The following is a 5,974-nucleotide window of genomic DNA, read 5'->3' on the forward strand; positions in this document are numbered from 1 at the left end:
AATTCCACGCATGGATTCGTAGCGACGTTTCCATTTTCACTTGCAAACGACATGGTTTTTTTTGAAAAAGAATGCGTTTCTCCGTGTTAGGTGCGGTCCATAGAATTGGACAGCGTTGCATGTAGGCTCTCTACATAGAATGAGCTGCACGCACACACACACACACACACACACACACACACACACACACACACACACACAATGAGCAACGCAAGTGAAACGCTGCACGGCGTCGGCGCTCGCCTCTAAAGAACTTCGTTTCATCGCAGCTTAACCTGCTTAACGCAAACGTTTGTGCTCATGATGGGAGCGAAAAAAATAAAAATTGCCTTGATGTTTGACGCAGTGGAAAGCCTTATTAGCGTTGTATCACTCCAATCGGCGATTATGGGAATACACTGGCGAAGTGTCGCACGGATTCAGGGCGCTCGCTTGTCTCGCAAGGAGTTTTTTCTTGACTGCAATCGTTGACTTTGGTGATAACGTGTGCGCCCATTCGGAACTGGCTCGGCTAGATGAGATAAATATCCCCGATATAAAGTTAACGATACGAACTTGTCGCGTTGACGGCCGACGCGCACAGAGGAAGGTCATGAACGGAGAAGCCATGGGAGAAGCCATGTTGACTGTGACGTCGTCGCTCGTTGCGATCGATAATGGTTTTAGTCGGTTTTGTCGGCTTGGGCGTCTCTAACTTTTTGTCAACCAAATTATAATTTGGGAGAAAAAAAAGTGCTTGCTCTTTGCCCACTCTGTATGAAATTTGACACTATCGACCGTTATTCTGTCTGACGCCACCGAGAAGTCGAGAGTACCTCTACGTGCATTTTGTGGAATCTCGCGTCTCTTATACCAATTTATTAATAAATTAGGTATTATTGGAACATTTCAAACTAAAAGTACTGCATCCAGATAAACCCAGCAGTTCTCAGAGCGAGACCCTCAGATTTTGTGCCGTAATAGCGGTATTTCGCTGGTACAGGCTGATGCGGGCTCTTGGGCTTCTTTTGTGGTTTTAAAAAGTGGGTTGAGACCGCGGTCCGAGATTTATTTATCGCTTCTCGGCCTTTTGGCTAAGATCAAAGTGTAGTATAGCGTTATAGTGTCTAGTTATGTATAATATGTGTACACAAGCTCGTACATATGACGACTTTAGTAAACCCATGTACATAGTGTAAATAAAATTTTTCTAAACAGTATCTGTTCTTATCAGCTTAATATCTGATACGGGTCCTATTTGGACCCAAGATATTAAACTTATTTTTGGAATGGGGCGGAGTGCTTGAAGCTTGCTTCACCTCCGCCACGGGTTGGCCTGGTATTGCACTGCCTCCGGGATCGGCCCACTCACCCCACGGGGTGGGTAAAATCTTAATCAAAAATCAGACCTAAATATGAATACGTCAGCTCAGAAAAGGAGCCAGAGCTCTATAGAATTGTAGCATGGCTTCGTATTTTGGTGCCGCGATCTTGCCTGCTCCACCGCCCCGGTAGACGCGGTGCTCGCACGCGTGTGCGTATGATCAAACGGCTGTTCAATGCGAAACGCATACAACAGCAGCACGCGCACGCTATATATAACAACGCTATATTACAACTGTAGATTTTCCCTATAAAATTACCCCCACGTAATTCTTGCAAAGCTCTGCCACTGGACGACGAAGCTCTGCGGGAAAGCTACTTTCAGGAGGCGTAGGCTATACTTGTACACGTTACAGAAAAAAAAAGCCCCCAAAAGTAATCCCTTACTTATACGTTACTTTCCTCCCAAGGTTTATTGATACTGCACAAATACAGTAAAAAGAACAAGCTGGCCTGGCTGTTACCCTTCACAATTTGTTTACCTTCACCAGCAATTGCATTTAAAAATTGTTACCTACCGTCGTTTTCGTGTGAAAGCATCAGCAACGACACTAAAATCTCGCTCGATGTGCGCGCTGGAGGCACGGGAATTTAATTCGTAATGTAATTTAAAATAAAGCTGCATATTATTCAGCCCTAAAAATAATGTTAGTGTGCTATAATTGCAGAAAGAGGTGTATATGAGTCACGTATCAGACAGATTTAAAAAATTCACCAACGATTACGGTACTCCCTAATGCGAAATTTAAGCGCAGCTCTATACGTGTTTTCATTTCGCGAGATATGGAGTCAAAGAATTTGAGAGGGACACGTAGCAGAGTCGGCAATCGTCGTATATCTGATCTGCGGGCCAAGCGCATCGGCTCGTCATAGGTTCCAGGGTAATCGCTAGTGCCGCTTGGCTTCCAGAAAGTACTACGCAAGTCGCGCATACAACCACATTAACAAGCAAGCGCAAACCGTGACAATCGAAACAAGCACGAACGAGACCAAACCAAGCAAATCAAAGAAGCGCGAGCAGACGATAGTGCGAAACCAGCGGTCCGGCTGAGACCAAATACGAGTACGCACCGAGCGGTCGGGCGTGTCCGCATGAAACCGGTTTCCGGCGCCCACGTCACTCCGTCGTTCGCGGCTCGCGTCTTTCATCTTTCGCTGTTGTGCTCGCTCGCTCGGTTGCCGCCGACGTTCGCCGGAAGGAACGGGCCATTATTGGGGGCGAGCTCCACCACTGGAAAAGCTGAAAAGAAGAAAGAACTTCTTCCTCCATGGGTCATTCCACGCCAAACCTCCCAAACATTGAGCTCGACCCTCTCCGATTCTATTCTAAAACATTTTGGGCGATCTTTTTAGTGCACTATTTGTCCTCGTAAACCATTTTTGGAAGAAAAAAGTTTTTCTGTCTCTTAGTGATTTTAATGTTGCTGTAGTGGGTCAAACCTACGTTGCCGAAAAATACTCTCAAAAATACAATACTACACGGAACGCGTTAAATATCTGCGATTTGCTAGAAAAGGAATGGCGCTTTCTTAATCTGTCCCATTGGCGACCACTACTATGTCTCACAAAGTGCTTTGTGGGGAAGCAATACGGCGATTCTGCGTCCATTTTGATTATTTAAAAAAATTATTAAAAGTCTACAGGCACAATACAACTATATCACCCGACTGAATAGTTGTCAGTAAGTGCGAAAAAAAAGTATTGAAGTCGATGACCGAGTTGTTTCGAAGTGGAAGCGGCGCAAACATTGGGAAATGTGTGAAATTCCCCATGTTCAGGCACATGTAGATTTGTGATGCGGTTCAAGTAAAAATGCACGCTTGCACTAATTTGGAAGATTAAAGAATAGATTTGTGAAAGTTTCATCAGAATGATTTTTCTTTTAGTTCTTCTAGCATGCTCAGAAAATTCTGCTGGGCTTAAGATAATTGTTTCGAGCCTGCAGCGGACACCACTGATCCATTGCTGAACATGGAGGTAGTCCCCCTTATCTGTATCTAGGGATGGTGCGTTCTCCAGCATGTTCTTGAGTTGCGTCGCTGCCTGGGCACACAAAACAGCAGCCACACATGCAGTCTTCATTTTCAGTCTGGCATACAATTGTTGACAACAATTCTTCTGTTGTTTGCGTGAAGCCTGCGGCATTGAGCACCACTTTGAAGTTCTGGTGCGCCATGCACACGCAAACTGTGTGGGTGCCACTTCCTCCGGCCAAAACGCAGTGAGGTGGACGCAAACTTGCGAATGAAGAGAATCCGCATTTGCGATTGCAACTTTTTTTTTCCATTCCTCGTAAAGTTCTCGCAAATTCAGCAAAATCAGTCGTTCATCTTGCCACCTGCGTGGTCGCCGCATGTTTCCGTGACCCCAAGGAGGCGTGGCGGCGCAGTGAAGCGGACTTGCGGGCCGGCGCCCTGGGACGCGGCGAATGCTCAACATAAAATTTTGTTTCTCGCTTAAAAGAAAAATCACTCTGATAAAACTTTCACAAATAAATCTGCTTTCTTTAATCTTCCAAATTAGTGCAAGCGTGCATTTTTACTTGAACCGCATCACCAATCTGCATGTGCCTGAACATGGGGAATTTCACACATTTTCCAATGTTTGCGCCCCTTCCACTTCGAAACTACTCGGTCATCGACTTCAATACTTTTTTTTCGCACTTACTGACAACTATCCAATCAGGTTATATAGTTGTATTGTGCCTGTAGACTTTGTATAATTTTTAAAAAATAATCAAAATTGACGCAGAATAGCCATAATGCTTCCCCACAAAGCACTTTGTGAGACATAGTAGTGGCCGCCAGTGCGAGAGAATAAGAAAGCGCCATTCCTTTTCTAGCAAATCGCAGATATTTAAGGCGTTCTGTGTAGTATCGTATTTTTAGAGTATTTTTTCGGCAACCTAGGTTTGACCCACTACAGCAACATTAAAATCACTGTAAGAGACAGAAAAAACTTTTTCTTGCAAAAAATACTTTACGAGGACAAATAGTGCACTAAAAAGATCGCCCACATTTTTTTAGAATGGAGTCGGAGAGGGTCAAGCTCAGTGTTTGGGACGTTTGGCGTGGAATGACCCCCATGTGAGGCGGTATGAGGGACCACGTGGACACAGCTGAAAACGAAAGTCGAAAGCCCCGCCTGCGCTCCGGGTGTCTGCTTGACAACATTTGAAAGCACCATATGTGGGTAGTGGCTGCCTTTGAAGGCGTGTAACATGGTAGGCTGCTGCTCGGTGCCGCAGTGCCGTACGCGTACGCAACGGAGCCCGGTGGCAGCCTTCGCTCGTACCCGCAGGGCAAGAAGCTGCACGAAGCTTGTATCGCGAAACTTAGAACTGGCAAGCAGCCATCGGCTACAACTCGAGTGTGCAGCAAGCGCTTCCGCAAGGAAGATTTCTGCTACGGCGTCGGGGTTGCGATGTTACATGAGCCGTAGAAAGCGCGCACTGAGACGCTCGTCCGCACGCGCAGCCCGGCTAGTGTCATGAAGATTTGCTCTGTGAGCTTGCTGATGCTGGATACTGGCAAGTTACTGGAATGGAAAGGGAACGGTAAGAAGCACATTAAAAAAGGCATGGCATCATGCTTGTCCTAGCACCAAACAATGAATGTACTGGATTTAGAAAACGAAGCAGCAGGAAATTGCTCGCTGAAAAGACCGGTAAACATACAACACGACGACAGTTGAAGAATAGTGATATTGAAACGTCCAAGAATTTAGAAGAAAATAAAAACAAAACTGTCAGCGATTCCACTGGGGTGAAGAGGGAAAACCAGCGAAGCTGTACTAGGGTGGGAATTATGGATTGCCAATTATGACTACTAAGATGTGTTGTAATTGGTTATTTGAACTATTAAAGAATGCGAAATATATATTATCCGGTGGTTTTCATTTATTTAATGACCACAGGGACCATGGCCTTATGGTCGCTACGGTACACCGCCATATGGTGTACGGCAAAGGTTGGCACGTTCTTCTTAAACACCTCACCAAACGCCGCGCGCGTTCGGTGCGAACGCGGGAAAAACGCCGCCGCCGTCGACAACAGTATTCTGTTTTTTAATTATTTCGAAAGCTTGCCCTTAGGCATAATACAAAGTATAATACAAAGTATATCAAGTTGTGCGCGTTGTTTGTGTGATCGCACACAACCACTGTCAAAACGCTGACTATGTAATAGAACGGCTAAACGACGTTGTCGACACTGTTTTTTTTTTTTCGAAAGCTTGTCCTTAGGCATAATACAAAGCATTACGAAAATACACGAACAGACTTGACTCATGCAAAAAATCTAGAAGTGAACGATAATACGGTCCATGAATCCAACGTTCAAGGTCGGGTGGGCGGCCAGGCCGAAGGCCTGTTGCCCGTATTTGGCGGAGACGGCTTAGGTGAAGACCTGGGCACGTCCATAATAGCTCCCAGGCAGCACAACCAGGCTGGCCCCAGCACGGCAATATCACGGCAAACACCGGCACAAATATAGGCCCGAAACCGGCAGCGCTACCCGCGTCAGGAATGGCGCAGTGTGGCCCCGCCACTAAAGGGCCTATGTCGGTCATCGTGTGGCAGCGCCAATACAGGCAGATAGCCGGCTCTGCCGTTC

The 5,974-nt window shown here is 46.0% G+C and overlaps 1 non-coding gene across 1 annotated transcript; it reads left to right on the top strand.

The window, feature by feature from the left end:
* Nucleotides 1-1,169: 1,169 nt before the first annotated feature.
* LOC119459831 (U2 spliceosomal RNA) lies at nucleotides 1,170-1,352 on the top strand. Its single transcript, XR_005193827.1, has one exon. It is a non-coding gene; the product is annotated as a U2 spliceosomal RNA (small nuclear RNA).
* Nucleotides 1,353-5,974: the final 4,622 nt, after the last annotated feature.

The sequence above is a fragment of the Dermacentor silvarum genome, chromosome 7 (genome assembly GCF_013339745.2).
Source record: "Dermacentor silvarum isolate Dsil-2018 chromosome 7, BIME_Dsil_1.4, whole genome shotgun sequence".
Classification (NCBI taxonomy): domain Eukaryota; kingdom Metazoa; phylum Arthropoda; class Arachnida; order Ixodida; family Ixodidae; genus Dermacentor; species Dermacentor silvarum.